Source organism: Lissotriton helveticus, chromosome 12 (assembly GCF_964261635.1).
Source record: "Lissotriton helveticus chromosome 12, aLisHel1.1, whole genome shotgun sequence".
Classification (NCBI taxonomy): Eukaryota; Metazoa; Chordata; class Amphibia; order Caudata; family Salamandridae; genus Lissotriton; species Lissotriton helveticus.
The window spans coordinates 498,312,060-498,331,561 of NC_136073.1; positions in this window are offsets into that span (position 1 = coordinate 498,312,060).

Consider the following 19,502-nt stretch of genomic DNA (forward strand, 5'->3'; position numbering starts at 1 on the left):
GCGTCCCCCAAGGTTCCTCCCTTTCCCCTCTTCTCTTTAATCTTTATATCTACCCTCTTATTTTTTCTCTCCGTGAGCTGGGGGTCTCCGTGTACAATTACGCTGACGACCTCCAGCTCATTTTTGATCTCTCTACTCCTGACTCTTCTTCCTTTTTTAGTTCCACTCTAGTCTTTATTTCGGACTGGATGATCACGAACCACCTTAAGTTGAATCCTGACAAGACGGAGCTTGTCCTCACTGGTGGTCCCTCTAATCCCTGGTCCCCAACTCACTGGCCCCTTTCTCTTGGAACCCCCCCTCTCCCAGTTCCTTCCGTTCGCACTCTAGGACTTAAGGTCAGCAACGACCTTTCCATGCATACCCAAGTTAGCTCCGTAATTTCATCTTGTTTTCTATCCCTCCGTCTCATCCGTAAAATCTCCCGGTTCTTTTCCACCGACGCCCTCAAATCCATCATCATGGCCCTCATCACCTCCCGCCTTGATTACAGGAACGGCCTTTACGCCGGCATCCCTGCTTTTGAAATGCGCCGGCTTCAGGCCATCCAAAATCAGGCCGCCCGGCTCATTTTTCACCTTCCCAAATTCTCTCACATCACGCCTGTTCTCAAGTCCCTTCACTGGCTTCCTGTACGCTTTCGTTCCTCTTTCAAATTAGCATGCTTAGCCTTTCTAGCCTACACTCATTCCGCCCCTCTCTTTATTGTTTCCCTGATCACTCCTTACACCCCAGCTCGCACTCTTCGTTCGTCATCTCTATTTCTTCTTCAAGTCCCCCGCTATCGTAAAGCCCGAATTGGCGGCACCCGTTTCTCGGTCTTGGCCCCCCAGTTCTGGAACAGCCTCCCATTATCCATCCGATCGATCCCCACTTACTCTTCCTTCCGTAAAGCTTTAAAAACTTTTCTTTTTCTCCAGGCTTTCCCCGGTTAGCTCCTCTGGTTGCAGTGTAGAATCCGATTCCCTCCCCCCCAGCGCCAGGAAGCCGCTCGGCCACAGTGCGCTCTAGCAAGTTTCTTTTTCATTTCATTTCATTTCATTTCACATTGTGCTATTCTATCACTGTGTTGTTTGCTTTCACTTCCTGTGCTAAGGTGCTGTCATAGGCATTCCACCATGGTATTTTGAATTTGGGTTAACGTTTGTGTCCGAATCGATGTAGTCTGCCAACCCAAGTATATCTTCATTTTGTTGATAGAAAGGACTTGCTATTACCAAATTGTAGTGGTTGCCTACCTTTGTTTCCAGGGACATAGGTTAATGCTATCGTTTTTTAATTTCAAATGTGAATTAGCTGTCTGTAGAATATTTTACACATAGTGCAGATTGTTGGAGGTGTCTCCTTATGCTTTGGTTGAAATGATAATAACAGCAGTGTGGGGGAAAATACTATAAATGGTTTAAATAATGGCTTGCTCAAAGCCTATGATTATTTTTTGGGGTAGTAGTTAATTGTTGTATCTTTAATGTGATTTAAAAGTGTTAGTAAGTTCTGCTTTGTTTATTTGGTAGCAGGGCATACATAAATGGGATATTTGTGTATTGAAATTTACCATGTATGGTGTAAATATGAATAAAAGATTTGGGACACATTTTGAACGTCCCATCCATTGTCTACGTATTAGTACGGTATGTGCTCTTAAGAATGTTCAGATTTTTTTCTCAATATTTAGGTAATCATGTTACTAAATGACATAGTTAAATGTTTCAGTATTCAAATGGCTTGGTATCTTCTAGGGGCAGGAGTAATGTCGCTGGTAGCTTTTTTAGTTCAAGCAATTAAACATTGTAAAGTAGGTATAGGTGGTAGTTGACCCGTGAGGTGTTTTGAGACTTTAGGTGGAATATCTTTAAGAATTTTTGTTGTGTAATCCAGGATATAAGTGCTTGCCTCATTTATATCCTACAATATCTCCTTTAATTTTATTTATTTTACTTTTTAAGGGCGGTGGTGCTCTCTTACATAAATTATAATATAGGGGTCAATTAGGATGGCGGACGGATCGCCACCGCCATGGCGGCGGAAAAGCTCTAATATGGTGGAGGTGTCTATCAGACACCGCCAGCCATATTAGGATGTGCTGGGGGATATGCATTTCCGTGGCGGCAATGCAATGCCGCCACAAAAAGGTATACGGTCCTTGCATTGGGGGTCTGTTGTGGGCCTCCAGGGTGAAGGGGGGGGGTGGGTGCACATGGGAGGTATGGTACCCCCCTGCGTTTCAAAAATACAACATGGCAGGCACCGCGCGGTGCCTGTCATGTTGTGTTTGAAACGCACAACATGCATTTTTAACACTGCGGCGGACAGTGCTGGCCGCAATGTTAAAAATGCAGGCAGCACCCGCCACTGTGGCGGGTGCATCCTAATTCTACTTGAATCCCGTTTTGTGAGTCTGTAATAGCGATTCCTTAATAATCGCTATTACAGACTCGCAAAACATGCCGATGATGAATCTAGGTGTCTGTCTCATGCGCAATGGTCGTTTTGCTGCAGTCAACTAGAGATGCTGTCCCCTAATTACAGATTACGCTTGATCCTTTTTAAATTTCTACACATGCTATACCGCACACTAGCGCAACTATTCAGGATGGGGCTGATTCCTGACTCCTGTTAGCAATGCTACCACGCGCCACAATCAGACTTTATACACCTAGAATAGCACTGTCCTGACAAAAGAGCCTACAGATGGAAGATATTTCAGACACTAGAAAAAGTCACAGGGCTGTCCATCACGTTTTCAGCATTATTGGGGTTATCGGGATATGTTGGTGATGTCGCCTGGAAGTTTTGTAAAATGTTGGGCTATTGCTCCTTCTCGCAAAATGCCAGGTGGCTATGCGTTGGGGGAGATAGCGAGCTCCTAGATTCCAAGATTGGCTTATAGACATTGCATACTGCCGTAAACAATTGACTGTATTTTGGGGCCTGTTGTCACTCGGTATTCGCCCTCAGGACATTTGGGAGCCATTTATTACCTACATCCGGCACTGTGATACCATATCTGCTGTAACAACAGTAGTCATCCCAATCTCAGGCCGGGATACAACCTAGGACACAAAGCCTTAACCTGGCAATTCTTAATACACATGCTAATGGGCCAAATGTTGGATACAGGGAAAGCAATTACGGGGATATGGTAGGTGTCTAGATGTTGGGAGCTACATAGAATCTGGCCGAAGGCTGTGCCCCTCAAGATTGTTTAAATGTAAAATGTCAATGCAAGGAGGATGTCAACAATGTACTGATACTAGTCGTTCATGATTATGATACTTATAGGTTAATGCCCATGTTTTGTTCAGCAACATTAATATGAAATTATAAAAAAAAAAAAAAAAAAACATTTTGAATGTTAAGATTTTACAATGGGTGTGGGAAAGTCATCCTTTTGGCCCTGATCAGCCCCATTTTTGATTGATACTGGTAGTAACTGACTCTGCCTGTGCCCTGGGCTCTGCTTACCAGACCCAGGACCAGTGCTTTGCTTTAAAGGTTTATGGTGGTTGGGTATCATTACAATTGGCAATGGCAGGCACATGTAAGTCACTAGTATATAATAAGGCAAGGGGGATATAACCTACTTTTACGTCTCTATTATAATATAGAGCAGGAAGGTTGAGTTTCAGTGGATTTCCTGAACTGGCGTGTGCACTGATATTTTTCCTGCTGTTATTTTAAAGGCAACCCTTCTTTGCAGACTGCCTTTAAAATTACATTACATGCAAATTCACTTTGGAATTAAGGGTACTTCTAAAGTACTGATGTGTCTTATTTTTAAATACTTGTCGCCCCTAAAGTCTAACCTAGGTGCCCCAGGGGTAGGGTGCCATGTAACTAAAAGCAGGGACATTAGAAACTATTTTGTATATGCCCTGGTGAGGGAAAAGTAGCCAAATTCAGCTTTTCCACATCGTAGATAATTTGCTCCATTTGCTAACATTGATATATTTTATTTAAGAATAAATATTGACAGGAGCAAGCTAAAAATACCATTCAAGGACTTACATTTAATGGCACTGCAAGATTAAGTATCACACAAAAGAATTTATGAAACTTTCTTTTCTCTAAGCCCAAATCCAGCCTTATAGTTGCCCTCTCCTGATTGGCCAACCTCGGCCAGTCTGAGCCAAGCTGTCTTAATGAGGTGTGAAGTGGACTGCTAGAGAGAGAAAGGATTTTTTGCAGTTGGAGAATTGCAGAAGCAAAAGACAAGATGAAGGAGAGGTAGCCAAACAGGTGTTCAAAGGGAGAATGACACTCTATGACAGCATGGACTCACCCCCACATCCTGCACCGCCAGCCACACATGAGCCCCTGTACTTAGATTAATGAAGGGAAAGGAAGAGTAGTGTTGGTGAATCTTAGCCATTCCAGTAGGTTGGCTTAGCCACTTCTAACTCTTTAGGATAGACTTTCTCTATTTTGATAGAATAGTGCTATCTGGGAAAAGGATATGCCACACTTTGGAGGAAGTGGTCATACACCTGGTTGGCACCCTGGATCCCATTTTTTAGGAGTGCCCCCCCCCCCGCTTGATGCCCAGGGACACTGCATTAATATGGAGAGTTGCCAAGCAACTAGGACCTGCTAGAACCCTGATCTGAATCCAAAGGACTGAACTCTGAAGGACTACACCTTCTGTACAATCTGGTATTATAGCCCTGAGTACTTTGCCTGGCTTCACAAGCATTAAAGAGGGTCTCCCTGAAAACTACAGGTAAACAGCACCCACCTGCATCATCTCCACCAAGAAGTCTCCAACCTGGAGCATGTCAGGTGGACTTGTAAGGATTTGGTCAGCTGCATTGTGGGAATTGTAGTCCCAACATGCTACGGATTATCTTGGAGCATCTAGGCCCCTGGATTGGTGTTGAAGACACTATAACCCTCAAGGAGACCTTCTGCAAGAAGCTCCAAAGGTTTGGAGCAATTTTGTAAAAAGTTTTATAAATTGACCAGGTGAATCGTGGAAGATGTAGTCCCAGACCTCAATAGGCAAACCAGAGCATTTGAAAGCTTGGCTGGTATTGTGGACCACTTTTCTGCATCAAGAAACACTTCCAGAAGTAAGTGTAAAGAGCTCTTGACTTTGTCCTGGTCCAGCATGACCTGTTTTTAACCCTTTGAGCACTATTTGCTTCTAAGCACCAGTTTTACATTTAATCTTTAAAAAAACATGTATCTGATTCCCTAAAATGGGATTTTGTCATTTTGGTTTCTATTTGTTCATAGAAATATAACATATTTTCATAAATTGGTGTGAGATTTCAATTGTGCCTTACTTATTTAGGGTATTGATGTCTTTAAATGCTTTACACACCTGTTTCCTAAATTAAGCTTGCCTGCTCGTCACCAGCTACCATGGTGATTGTGGTCTTATTACTAGTGATAAGTACTTACTTGTCATTTCTAACAATCCACTTTCCAACAGTGGAAGTGCCTGTTGCAGAAAGCATGGGTCAACCTATGTGTCACATGGTCTGATTACTATTGATGTGAATTTTTTACCTCACTATATGGCTATGGATATTTAAGGTACCAGTGGAGTTCTGTGCCCATTCAGAGAAACAAATCAAAAGACCAATTTTCTTTATGATGTTATGGAACTTTGAGGTGACCTGCAATATCCTTTTAAAATAGGATATAGGGCATTTTTCCCTATAATACTTCGTTAAACCATCATCTTCTGCTGACATAGTGATCTCCACCAAGCTGGCAGAGATCTGTGATTATGGTGGGTAACTGTGAGAACTGAGCAGCAGAGGTTATCACCTCCACTACCCTTATGGATGGTTGGCTGGTTGTCGATTTCTAAATTGGGCTCACCATCTAAATTCCTGAACGTTTCACATACGAATCACTGTTTTTAAGTGTGTTAGTCTACAGTGTTCAATGGAAGGACAGCAAAGCTACAACAAACAGAATGCATTAGGTTAACCCTTTCGGTGCTCATGACGGAATGGTTCCGTCATGAGCACCAGTGCTCCTGTGCTCATGATGGAACGATTCCGTCATGAGGACAGGGGCACGAAATCCTTCTGCTGCAGACAGCAGAGGGATTTATTTTTCTCCCCCAAAGCCTCGGGAGCTGGGGAAGAGCTTACCCAACTCCTGAGGCCCCCCCCGCAGTTTCTGTGCCCTGAGGATCAGCATGCACGTCCCGCTGACGTCCTTTTACAGAAACCGAAGATGAAAGGAGCCTTTCTATGTGCTCAGGGGGCTATCTCAGCCCCCTGAGCATGTAGAAAGACGGGAAAGGTATCATTGGGAAGGGGAGAATCTTCCCTTTTCAATGGTACCCCTCCCCAAGCAGTGATCCACTCTAGACACCAGGGTGATGGGAGTGTCCCCATGGGCAAGGCCTTTGCTCCCCCCCATAATTTGGGCATATTCAGTCTCTCTGCCGCCCCCCGGGGGCAGATGGGGGTAGAAAGGCCACTTTACACCAGGGCTTTATTTTGGGTGTATATAATTGTGGTGGGGGCTGCCCAAAATGGGCAGGCCAATGCCCCCACCCCTGCCACCATTATAGCCTTTCTGCCCCCCCTGGGGGGCATATGGGGGCAGTAGCCCCCAATCTGCCCCCCGGAGGGCAGAAAGCCAACTTGACACCAGGGATTTTTTTGTTGCATATGTTATTAGGGTGGGGGCTGCCCAATATAGCCATGCCAATGCCCCCACCTCTCCTCCCACACTATGCCAGTCTTTCTTTCCCGTGGGCCAGATGGGGGCAGTAGCCCCCAATCTTACCCCCTAGGGGGACAGAAAGCCCACTAGAAACCAGGGATTTATTTTAATATGTAAATTAGGGGTGGAGGCTGCCCATTATGGGCACATGGGTAAAATAACAGTCTTTCTGCCCCCTGGGTACAGATTGAGGCCCACTAGACACCGAGGTTTTTTTTTTTACGATGAATTCCCCCCCAAAAAAAATTCATTACTTCTAGATGGGGGCAATAGCCCCCAATCCGCCCCTGTGGGGGAAGATAGTCTTTCTGCCCCCACTGTGAGGCAGATGGGGCAGTAGCCCCTTATCTGCCACCCTCTGAGGCAGATGGGGTAATAGCCCCTTATCTACCCCCCGAGGTGGGACAGAAAGCCGACTAGCCACCAGGTATATTTTTTCCAAAGTTTGGGGTGGGGTTGCCCAGAATGGGCATGCCAATGCCCGCACGCACATCCCAAAAAACAAGCCACAGCCTTTCTGCCACCCCCAGCAGACAGATGGGGGCAGTAGCCCCTGATCTGCCCCCCAGGGGGCAGAAAGTTCCCTAGGCACCAGCGATTAAGCTGGCTTTTCAATTAGTAGGGGTGGGGGCTTCCCAGAGTGATTAGTTAGTAGATTGCGCACAACCTTCCAGTTCACTGCTGTCGTTTTATTAATGTTTTGTATTGACTTTTTATAGTTTAGTATGGATGCTCCTGGGGTGACGTTTCCGTCCTCTAATCCTGTCTTGATAAATAAAGTGTAACATTTGCTTATAACCATGATAATATCTATGTGTTATTAGTACATTATATAGATTATTGTATTTAGGATGTTTAGTTGCATTTGTTTGTAAATATGTACCACACAACATTTTATCAAAACATAACAATCGTGAACGTAATTTTTCACTACATTGCAATTAGAACCCACACCTAACATGGCCGCCATAAATCACAAACGTAGTCCTTTTTCTTTTTCAATCAACATTGCCTACGTATCAGTTACGCTACGCTTTAAGCCGTCGGTCTTGAACTTTATCCACAAACACTGCCGGAAAAAGAATAACGCTGCCCAAAATTGAACCGTCGGAGAGCTTTCACAACCTGCCAACAAGTAAGTGCATTCAAGCGCACAGTAGCGCTGAAGTTAGAAGGCAGTCAATGTTTCACGCATCTACATGATATAAGGCAGTTAAACATAGTTTTTTCTTGATTCTTTTTTCAGTGTCTTGAAAAATGGAGGCCATCACACAAGTGAGTAAGACGCCATGGATAAACACATTTAAACACACCAATACTCATTTTGATGTATGTACGAGATAGAAACACCACTTTCATCATGGTTGTGTCACAACCACAAATGCATGATTACACATGTCGTTCGGTAACCAGTAAGAAATAATGCATGGAAATAGTGTGCCATTAAAACTGGGGAAATTTGAAATGAACTGTTCCTACATTAAGTAAATATACAGTGTGTTATGATTCTATTATAGATTTTTCTCCCTGATGAAGAGCGTTTCAGCTCAAAATGCATTGGATTACAATATGCATAAGGAATGATTTATAATGCAAATCGACAAGTTTGAAAAGTTGAAATAAAGTGAATTTCAATAAATATTTCAAGCCATACCTCCTTGGAATCCCCCACATGTCTAGTTTTCAGACATGTGTAGGATTTGCAGGTTTCCCTAGATGACCGCCGAGCACGGGGCCAAAAACCCATGTAACCCCCCTTGCAAAACAAGGTGGATTTGTGATTGGCAATTGTGATGTTGCCTCAATACGTTTTGGGCCCTTGCCTGTTGCGGGTACTTGTTCCTCCTACACGAGTAAGCACCAATTTTATCGGGAGACCCAGGGGAACGCTGCGTGGTAGGAAATTTGTGTCAGCCCGGTGATTCCACAACTTTCCCACACAAAAATGTGTGGAAAAAGTGATTTTCTTTTCAGCTAAATTTGAGGTTTGCAGGGGATTCTAGGTAAGAAAACTTTGGGGGATCCACGCAAGTCATACCTCCCTGGAATTCCCCGGGTGTCTTGTTTTCTGAAATGTGTGGGTTTGATAAGTTTCCCTAAATGACCGCCGAGCACGGGGCCAAAAACCCATGTAACGCCCCCCCCTTGCAAAACAAGGTTGTTTTGTGATTGGCAATTGTGATGTTGCCTCAATATGTTTTGAGCCCTTGCCTGTTGCGGGGACTTGTGCCTCCTACACGAGTAAGCACCAATTTTATCGGGAGACCTAGGGGAATGTTGCATGGTAGGAAATTTGTGTCAGCCCCGTGATGCCACAACTTTCCCATAAAAAAATGTGTGAAAAAAGTGATTTTTTGCAGCTAAATTTGAGATTTACAGGGGATTCTGGATAAGAAAATGTTGGGGGATCCACACAAGTCATACCTCCCTGGAATTCCCCAGCTGTATAGTTTTCAGAAATGTTTGGTATTGGTAAGCTTCCCTTGCTGGCCGCTGAGCAGGGGCCAGAAACCCAGGTGACCACCCTTGCAAAACCAGGTCAATTTGTGATAGGCAATTGTGATGTTGCCTCAATTGTTTTGGGCCCTTGCCTGTCGCGGGGACTTTGGATTTCTACACGAGTGAGGCATCATTCTTATAGGGAGACCTGAGGAAATGCTGGGTGGTAGGAAATTCGTGTCAGCCCAGTGATGCCACAACTTTCCCACACAAAAATGTGTGAAAAAAGTGATTATTTTAAGCTAAATTTGAGGTTTGCAGGGGATTCTGGGTAAGAAATATTTGGGGGATCCACACAAGCCATACCTCCTTAGAATTCCCTGGGTGTCTAGTTTTCAGAAATGTATGGGTTTGGTAGGTTTTTATAGATGGCCGCTGAGCACGGGGCTAAACACCCAGGTGAACAGCCTTGCAAAACCAGGTCGGTTTGTGATAGGCAATTGTGATGTTGCTTCAATATGTTTTGGACCCTTGCCTGTCGAAGGGACTTGGGCCTCCTACATGAGTCAGGCACCATTTTTATCGGCAGACCTGGGGGAACGCTGGGTGGTAGGAAATTTGTGTGTCGGCCCGATGATGCCACAACTTTCCCACACAAAAATGTGTGAAAATAGTGATATTTTCAGCTAAATTTGTGGTTTGCAGGTGAATCTGGGTAAGAAAACGTTGAGGGATCAACACAAGCCATACCTTCCTGGAATTCCATGGTTGTCTAGTTTTCAGAAATGTAGGCTTTTGGTAGGTTTCTCTTGATGGCTACTGAGCACGGGGCTAAAAAACCAAGTGAACCCCCTTGCAAAATCAGGTTGTTTTGTGATAGGCAATTGTGATGTTGCTTCAATATGTTTTGGGCCCTTGCGTGTCACAGGGTCTTTGGCCTCCTACACGAGTGTTTCACCATTTTTATCGGGAGACCTGGTGGAATGCTGGGTGGTAAGAAATGTGTGAGTCAGCCCGATGATGCCACAACTTTCCCACACAAAAATGTGTGAAAAAGTGATTTGTTTCAGCTAAATTTGAGGTTTGCAGGGAATTCTGGGTAAGAAAACTTTGGGGGATCCACACAAGTTATTCCTCCCTGGAATCCCCTGGGAGTATAGTTTTCAGAAATATATGGGTTTAATAGGTTTCCCTAGCTGGCCACCAAGCACAGGCCAAAAACTCAGGTGACCTCCCTTGCAATACCATGTTAATTTGTGATAGGCAATTGTGATGTTGCCTTAATACGTTTTGTGCCCTTGCTTGTCACGGGTACTTGGGACTCCTACACGTGTGAGATACAATTTTTATTGGGAGAACCAGGGGAACGCTAGGTGGTAGGAAATTTGTGTCAGCCCGGTGATGCCACAGCTTTCCCACACAAAAATGTGTGAAAAAAGTTATTTTTTTCAGCTAAACTTGAGGTTTGCAGGGGATTCTAGGTACGTAAACTTTGGGGGATCCATACAAGCTATACCTCCCTGAAATCCCCCCGGTGTCTAATCTTCAGAAATGTGTGGGTTTGGTAGGTTTCCCTAGATGACTACCGCGCACGGGCTAAAAACCCATGTTACCCCCCTTTCAAAACAAGGTTGTTTTATGATAGGCAATAGTGATGAAGCCTCAATATATTTTGGTCCCTTGCCTGTCGCGGAGACTTGTGCCTTCTAGATGAGTAAGGCACAATTTTTATCAAGAGACCCAGGGGAATGCTGCGTGGTAGGAAATTTGTTTCGGCCCGGTGATGCCACAACTTTCCCACACAAAAATGTGTGCAAAAAGTGATATTTTCAACTAAATTTCAGATTTACAGGGGATTCTGGATAAGAAAACATTGAGGGATACACACAAGCAATACCTCCCTGTAATTCCCTGGGTGTCTAGTTTTTAGAAATGTGTGGGTTTAATAGGTTTCCCTACCTTGCCGCAGAGCACAGGGCCAGAAACCCAGGTGACCCCCCCCTTGCAAAACCAGTTCAAGGTGTGATAGGCAACTGTGATGTTGCCTCAATAAGTTTTGGGCCCTAACCTGTGATGGGTACTTGGGCCTCCTACATGAGACCCGGGGGAATGCTGGTTGGTACGAAATTTTTGTCAGTCCAGTGATGTCATAACTTTCCCACACAAAAATGTGTGGAAAAGGTTATTTATTCAGCTAAATTTGAAGGTTGCAGGGAATTCTGGTTAAGAAAACATTGGGGATCCATGCAAGCCATATTTCTCTGAATCCCCCGGGTGTCTGGTTTTCAGAAATGTGTGAGATTAATAGTTTTCCCTAGATGGCCACCGAGCACGGGGCTAAAAACCCAGGTGACCCCCCTCGCAAAACCAGGTTGTTTTGTGATGAGCAATTGTGATGTTGCCTCAATACGTTTTGAGCCCTTGCCTGTCGCGGGTACTTGGGCCTCCTACACAAGTGAGGCACCATTTTTATCGGGATACCCAGGGGAATGCTGGGTGGTAGGAAATTTGTGTCAGCCCGGTGATGCCACAACTTTCCCACACGGAAATGTGTGAAAACGTTTTTTTTCCAGCTAATTTGAGGTTTGCAAGGGATTCTGGTTATGTGAACTTTGGGGATCCATGGAAGTCATATTTCTATGAATCCCCTGGGTGTCTGGTTTTCAGAAATGTGTGAGATTGATAGTTTTCCCTAGATGGCCACCGAGCATGGGGCTAAAAACCCAGGTGACCCCCCTTTGCAAAAGCAGTTTGTTTTGTGATGGGCAATTGTAATGTTGCCTCTATACGTTTTGAGCCCTTGCCTGTCGCGGGTACTTGGGCCCCCAACACAAGTGAGGCACCATTTTTATCAGGATACCCAGGGGAATGCTGGGTGGTAGGAAATTTGTGTCAGCCCTGTGATGCCAAAACTTTCCCACACAGAAATGTGTGAAAAAAAAAATTCCAGCTAATTTGAGGTTTGCAGGGAATTCTAGGTAAGAAAACATTTGGGGGATCCACTCAAGCCATATTTCTCTGGAATCCCCCCCGGTGTCTGGTTTTCAGAAATGTATGGGAGTGGTAGGTTTCACTAGATGGCCACCGAGCACAGGGCTAAAAACCCAGGTGACCCCCCTTGCTCAACCAGGTCGTTTTGTGATGGGCAATTGTGATGTTGCCTCAATACGTTTTGAGCCCTTGCCTGTCGCGGGTACTTGGGCCCCCAACACAAGTGAGGCACCATTTTTATCAGGATACCCAGGGGAATGCTGGGTGGTAGGAAATTTGTGTCAGCCCTGTGATGCCAAAACTTTCCCACACAGAAATGTGTGGAAAAAAGAATTCCAGCTAATTTGAGGTTTGCAGGGAATTCTAGGTAAGAAAACATTTGGGGGATCCACTCAAGCCATATTTCTCTGGAATCCCCCCGGTGTCTGGTTTTCAGAAATGTATGGGAGTGCTAGGTTTCCCTAGATGGCCACCGAGCACGGGGCTAAAAACCCAGGTGACCCCCCTTGCTCAACCAGGTCGTTTTGTGATGGGCAATTGTGATGTTGCCTCAATACGTTTTGAGCCCTTGCCTGTCGCGGGTACTTGGGCCTCCTACACAAGTGAGGCACCATTTTTATCGGGATACCCAGGGGAATGCTGGGTGGTAGGAAATTTGTGTCAGCCCGGTGATGCCACAACTTTCCCACACAGAAATGTGTGAAAAAGTTTTTTTCCAGCTAATTTGAGGTTTGCAAGGGATTCTGGTTATGTGAACTTTGGGGATCCATGGAAGCCATATTTCTCTGAATCCCCTGGGTGTCTGTTTTTCAGAAATGTGTGAGATTGATAGTTTTCCCTAGATGGCCACCGAGCATGGGGCTAAAAACCCAGGTGATCCCCTGGCAAAAGCAGGTTGTTTTGTGATGGGCAATTGTGATGTTGCCTCTGTACGTTTTGAGCCATTGCCTGTCGCGGGTACTTGGGCCTCCTACAAAAGTGAGGCACCATTTTTATCAGGATACCCAGGGGAATGCTGGGTGGTAGGAAATTTGTGTCAGCCCGGTGATGCCACAACTTACCCACACAGAAAAATGTGAAAACGTTTTTTTTCCAGCTAATGTGAGGTTTGCAGGGAATTCCAGGTAAGAAAACATTGGGGGATCCACTCAAGCCATATTTCTCTGGAATCCCCAGGGTGTCTGGTTTTCAGAAATGTATGGGAGTGGTAGGTTTCCCTAGATGGCCACCGAGCACGGGGCCAAAAACCCAGGTGACCCCCCCTTGCTCAACCAGGTCGTTGTGTGATAGACAATTGTGATGTCACCATAATACGTTTTGGGCCCCTGCCTGTTACGGGTACTTTAGCCTCCTGCATAGTGAGGCACTATTTTTATCGGGAGGCCCGGGGAATGCTGGGTGGTAGGACATTTGTGTCAGCCTAGTGATGCCACAACATTCCCGCACAAGAATGTGTGAAAAGGGATTTTCCAGCTAAATTTGAGGTTTACAGGGGATTCTGGGTAAGAAAACGTTGGCGGATCCCTGTAAGTTATACCTCCCTAGAATCCCCTAGGTGTCTAGTTTTCAGAAATATATGGGTTTGGTAGGTTTCTCAAGATGGCTGCCGAGCATAGGGCCAAACACCCAGGAGACCTCCCTTGCAAAACCAGGTCATTTTGTGACAGGCAATTGTCATGTTTCCTCAATACGTTTTGGGCTCTTGCCTGTCGTGGATACTTGGATCCCCTACATGATTGAGGCATCATTTATATTGGGCGACCCGGGGGAATGCTGGCTGGTAGGAAATTATTGTCAGCCCGGTGATGCCACAACTTTATCACACAAAAATGTGTGAAAAAAAGTGATTTTTTCAGCTAAATCTGTGGTTTGCAGGGGATTCTGTGTAAGAAAATGTTGGGGGATCCATGCAAGCCATACCTCCCTAGAATCCCCGGATGTCTAGTTTCCAAAAATGTATAGGTTTGTTAGGTTTCCTTGTGTGGAATTTTGTAGATCCACGCAGATTCCAGAACTTTCCACCACATTTATGTGAGGAAAATGTGTTTTTTTGGACAATGTTTTAGGTTTGCAAGGGATTCTGGGTGACAGAACCTGGTGAGAGCCAGTCAAGTCAATCCATCCTAGATTTCCCTGGGTGTCTAGTTTTAAAAAATATATAGGTTTGCTAGGTTTCCTTTGGTGCCGGCAGAGCTAGAGTTCAAAACCTACAGCTAGGCACTTTGCAAAAAAAGGGTAATTTTTCACTGTGAAAATGAGGTGTGTCCAGCTTGCGTTTTGGGCCTTTTTCTGTCACGGGCACTGGGCTTACCCACATAAGTGAGGTACTATTTTGCTCAGAAGACTTCGGGGGACGTGGGGTGGGTGGAATTTTGTGGATGCACGCACATTCTAGAACTTTGCACCACAGAAATGTGAGGAAAATGTGTTTTTTTGGACAATTTTGGGTAACAGAACCTGGTGAGAGCCAGTCAAGTCAATCCATCCTAGATTTCCCTGGGTGTCTAGTTTTCAAAAATATATAGGTTTGCTAGGTTTCCTTTGGTGCCGGCAGAGCTAGAGTTCAAAACCTACAGCTAGGCACTTTGCAAAAAAAGGGTAATTTTTCACTGTGAAAATGAGGTGTGTCCAGCTTGCGTTTTGGGCCTTTTTCAGAAGACTTTGGGGGACGCGGGGTGGGTGGAATTTTGTGGATCCACGCAGATTCTAGAACTTTCCACCACAGAAATGTGAGGAAAATGTGTTTTTTTGGACAATTTTTTAGGTTTGCAAGGGATTCTGGGTAGCAGAACCTGGTGAGAGCCAGTCAAGTCACCCCATCCTGGATTACGCTGAGTATCTAGTTTAAGAAAAAGTATAGGTTTGCTAGTTTTTCCTAGGTGCAGGCAGAGCAAGGGTTCACAAACTACAGCTAGGTACTTTGCAAAAAAAGGGTCATTTTTCATTGTGAAAATGTGGTGTGTTCACGTTGCATTTTGCGCCGTTTCCTGTCGTAGGCACAATGCCTACCCACACAAATGAGGCACCATTTTTATCGAGAGAATTAGGGTAACACAGAATTGTAGAACAACTGTTATTACCTATTGACTTTTGATGCATTTCTGCCTTCCAAATGAAAGACAAGGTGTAAAAAAGAAGTCAATTTGAAAAATGACCTATAATTCTCATGCTAGTATGGGTACTCCCAATTTCGGAAATGTACAAATATCTACTGTTTCTAAACTCTATATTTTGTTCTCATTTCAGAAATACACAGGTGTCTTTCGTACAAATTTTCCATGTATACATTTTTTCAAAATAATTGCTATATACCCAGTACTTAATAAAAATCCATTGCAAGACGCTGCTCAGTTATTGGCTCTTAGTTTGTCTGGTTCTTGGTGAACCAACATGTCCTGTATATCCCCACAGCCAGGAAAGGTCCAGCAAATGTAACGGTATATTGCTTTCAATTAGCTGTAATAATTAGAAGAAGTTACAGGTGAAACTGTTGACACAAATGGCTGGTTTTTTCAACTAATTTAAAAATGTTCCTATATATTAACTGTTAGTTTATATGAAGAAACCTTGAAGGATCAACACAAATGACCCCTTTCTGACTTCAGAATTTTGTCAACATTTCTGAAATGTATGCTTTCCAGGATCCATTATTGCTTTCATACCCATTTCTACCATTAACTGGAAGGAGGTTGAAAGCACAAAAAATAGCAAAAATAGGCTATGTCCCAGAAAAATGCCAAAACTGTGTAAAAAATGTTTGGTTTTCTGACAACAGTCTGCTTGTCCCTGAAAGCTGGGAAGATGGTGATTCCAGCACCACACACCCTTTTTTGATTCCATTTGCAGGGAAATAAAAAAGACACTTTCATCTGGAGCCCTTTTTTCCAATTTTTAAAAAAAAATGTAGCTGTATTTTGGCTAATTTCTGGATCCCCTCCAAGGGAATCCACAAACCCTGGGTACCTTTAGAATCTACATGATGATGGAAAAAAAGGATGCATATTTGGCATGGATACCCTATGTGGTCAAAAAGTTACAGGAGCCTAGGCGTGAATTTCCCCAAATAGCCCAAAAAAGGCTTAGCACAGGGGTGGAAAGGCCTAGCAGCGAAGGGGTTAACACATAAAGGGGCATGTTTATAATAGAAGTGGCAGAGCACTGCGTTAGTATCCATGGCTTAACACCATGCCCCACCACTTCTGAAATGCAGGGCTGAAACATATTTTCAACAATATAGTGCAGCCTTGCATTTCCCCCTGTGCTGGCAATGAATTTAGTTACCTAGGGCCAACTAAGGCACACTTGCACCATAGTGCTAGGGTGCCTGTGTTACAGGGGAAGATTGTTTATGTGCAGAAAGGCGTCCCTTGCTGCACAAAAACAATCTTTAAATGGTGTTTTGTAACTCATATGTATGCTGCCTAAATGAGCTCATGTAAAAGTTGCAAAACATAATTTTTTTTATGATTGTTTATGTGCAGAAAGGGACCATGGCGTTTTGCTGTTTCCATGTGTGCTGTACAAAGCAGCACACATGGAAACAGAAAAGACTAGGAGAAATTAAATATTTCTCCCCGTTTTCCCTGGCCTTAATTTTGGCACTGCCCCACATTTACGCCACCCTTGTAAATATGGGACCGCATCGAAACCGATGGGTGGTGCGGTGGAACACCCATTGCCCGCCCCTTCCACTCCAAGTATAGTGTGAAAGGGTACCTTATTTACAAGGCAACGTTGTAAGTAAGGCGAAGCCCATATTGCCACAGGAACGTTACTAAAAGTGATGTTCCTATTGTGATAGGGGCTTTTAAATATGTCCCATATTTTCAGGACTGAAACTGATGTCTATAATGACTTGGAAGGAGCGGGTCACTCTGCCTTTCTTCTGATCAGGGGTCATTTCACACAGAGAGATCAGAAGGAGGAAAAGCTCGTTCTCTTTTTCCTTGTTGTACTGCAGCTATAGTTATGCTCTGTGACCTGCCTTTCACCTTGACTGCTGGCTCTGGCAACAGCCATTATGACTTTGCTACTGACCGGCAATGACTTATTGTAGTCAAGTAGATTCGTGAATCACGATTGGTAAGAGTGAGCAGAACCCTTAAGTAATATGGAAGTGGGAGAGACATTTTTAATAGGGGTTGTGGGCTCCCATGCATTTACAGTTGATTAAGTAAACTAGAACACATTTCTTTACCTCTTCTGTAGGCTTTAATTTATTGAACGGTATTTAAGTCAAGAATAACAATTTCATTAGGAGTTTCCAGAGTGGTTGCCTTGAAAGGTACAGCCAGCCTCAATGTGCTGTGTACATTGTTGTTGTTTTAGATTTGAAAGTTGATACTCGTGTCTCCATTAAAACATATCATGGTTAGGTGCTCTGTCAAACTAAGTTCTGATTCAAAAGTGTAACCATCTAGAATTGAAAAAGATATTTGAAAAACAATTCCAGCTTTCCTCGAGCTGCTCCTTTTAAAGAAAATATAAAACAAGATTTTTGAGTTTGTCAACATTGATATGTCTTTTGTCTGTCGAAGCTCAAAGGCGGCTCTTTGAAAATTGTAATGAATTGTCTGTGTCTCGGCTCAGCCGCCGTGAATTTTGATAAGGCAAAATAATTCTAATCATTTTGAGGTCATGTGAACAAATTGCACATGTCTCTCAACACAGGTGCGCATATTCCAAGGAGATCAAACAACATCGCCGTCCTCTGCACAGCCTAGAAATGAAATGAAAGCAATATTTCACAATTCCCTGCATGTGAAACCGTGCTCGGGCTTTCGGAGACCATTTTTTGGGGGTCAGTCTCATGTTTTTAATAACTATCACATTGAGATGAGAACTGACGTTTTCCTTTCCCAGTTTGTATGCACCGGGCACTGAGATGTCAGCTCCTTTTCAACATTTTCTGACATTTTATGAGTTATGTCTAGATTAAAGTTTTCCAAACTACGGTTTTTAATAATATCAAGATGTATTATGCTTGCAAAGTGTCAAGATTCAAATAAGGAGCCACACCAAGGAGTGTGCCAGCGTGTTCTGCTTAATGTCACTGTAATTATGATTTGTATATGAAGAAAATACAGTTGGCGAAGAGGGCTGACCATCGGATGCATGGCAAACTGCAAAAATATAGGATTCTATGTCAGGAGCTGAGGCTTCTGATTAGGCTGTCACTTTCTCGTTTATTCTACTCCAGCAGCCATTTGGTTCACATCATGTAAAGAGCAAAGAAAGAGAATGTTAATAAGCGTAAACAAGAATTTATGAATTACACAATATGTAAATCATCATAGAGTAATTAGACTATTGGAACAATGAGACTGTTGGTTTTGTGGTGATTTCAAATGTGGCTAATTTGCTTTTAAAGCAGCAGGTTAAGAGATTCAGTAATGGCAGGGACAGCTTTAGGGAAGTTCTGTGTTTTTAGCAACAACTTAGGATTTAAAAGCCAATGCTGCAAAGTTTCTTCTGCGTCCAGCTTTCAGGCAGCAATAAAAATGTCAAGGTAACTCTTGTTATTAATGTTCTTGCTAGAGAGAGGGTTCGGAGTTTTGTTTAGTGGTAGTTTTGGCCTACAAAAAAGTAACACAGAGGGTGAATATGCCTGTTGTAAAAAAACAGATCTGTATTTTGTGTGAGTAGCTGAGTGGATGAGTAAAGACAGCGTTTAAAAGTGCTTTAAGGGGGGGCGTGGCTTAGGAGTCGATCAAGGCGGACGCGTCTATTTAGAGTTCCGCGGGTCGCCCAGCTAGAACCATCATCCGCCATTACTCCTGGTCCCGCAGTTTCGCCGCGGGGTGCTGTCTTTGAAGGGCGCAACGCCCGGTGCCTGGCGGTGTGTTCCCCGGTCCCGGGGAGGCCCCGCGGACCCTCTTGCAAGCTCCCGGCCGGTGCGCCGCCAACGCGGTGGCAGCTGTGAGGGAGGCGGCGGCGGCAAGGTGACGAGCTCCGCGGCTCTGTGGTGTCGCCTGGAGTGCGATCTGCCCTGAGGAGGCTGCCCTACCTTCCATGCAATTGGGGATTTAGGCCTGCGGCGGCGCCCGGCGCGGTGCCCGGATGAGATCGGCCGCAACGGGGCCGGGAGCTGATGCCGGCCATGCTTCTGTGAGCCCTTGGTGGGTCCCATTTTGCTGGTGGGGGCGGCCGCTGCAGCTCCGGCGGCAGTGAGGTGGGGCCGGCTTGGGACTGTGACCCTCCAGTGAGCTTGCGGGTGCTGGGCCTGTCTCTTCCGTGGTGACGGAGCAGGGGCAGCGTGGGTCTGCTCCCGACCCGGGGACGCCCGTCAGGGCCTGACACTGGCCTGGGGGCCGAGAGGTGGCGGAGGAAGGGCTCCCATTGTGCTGCTACTGGGTGCTTCTGCTGCTGGAGGACGACACAGG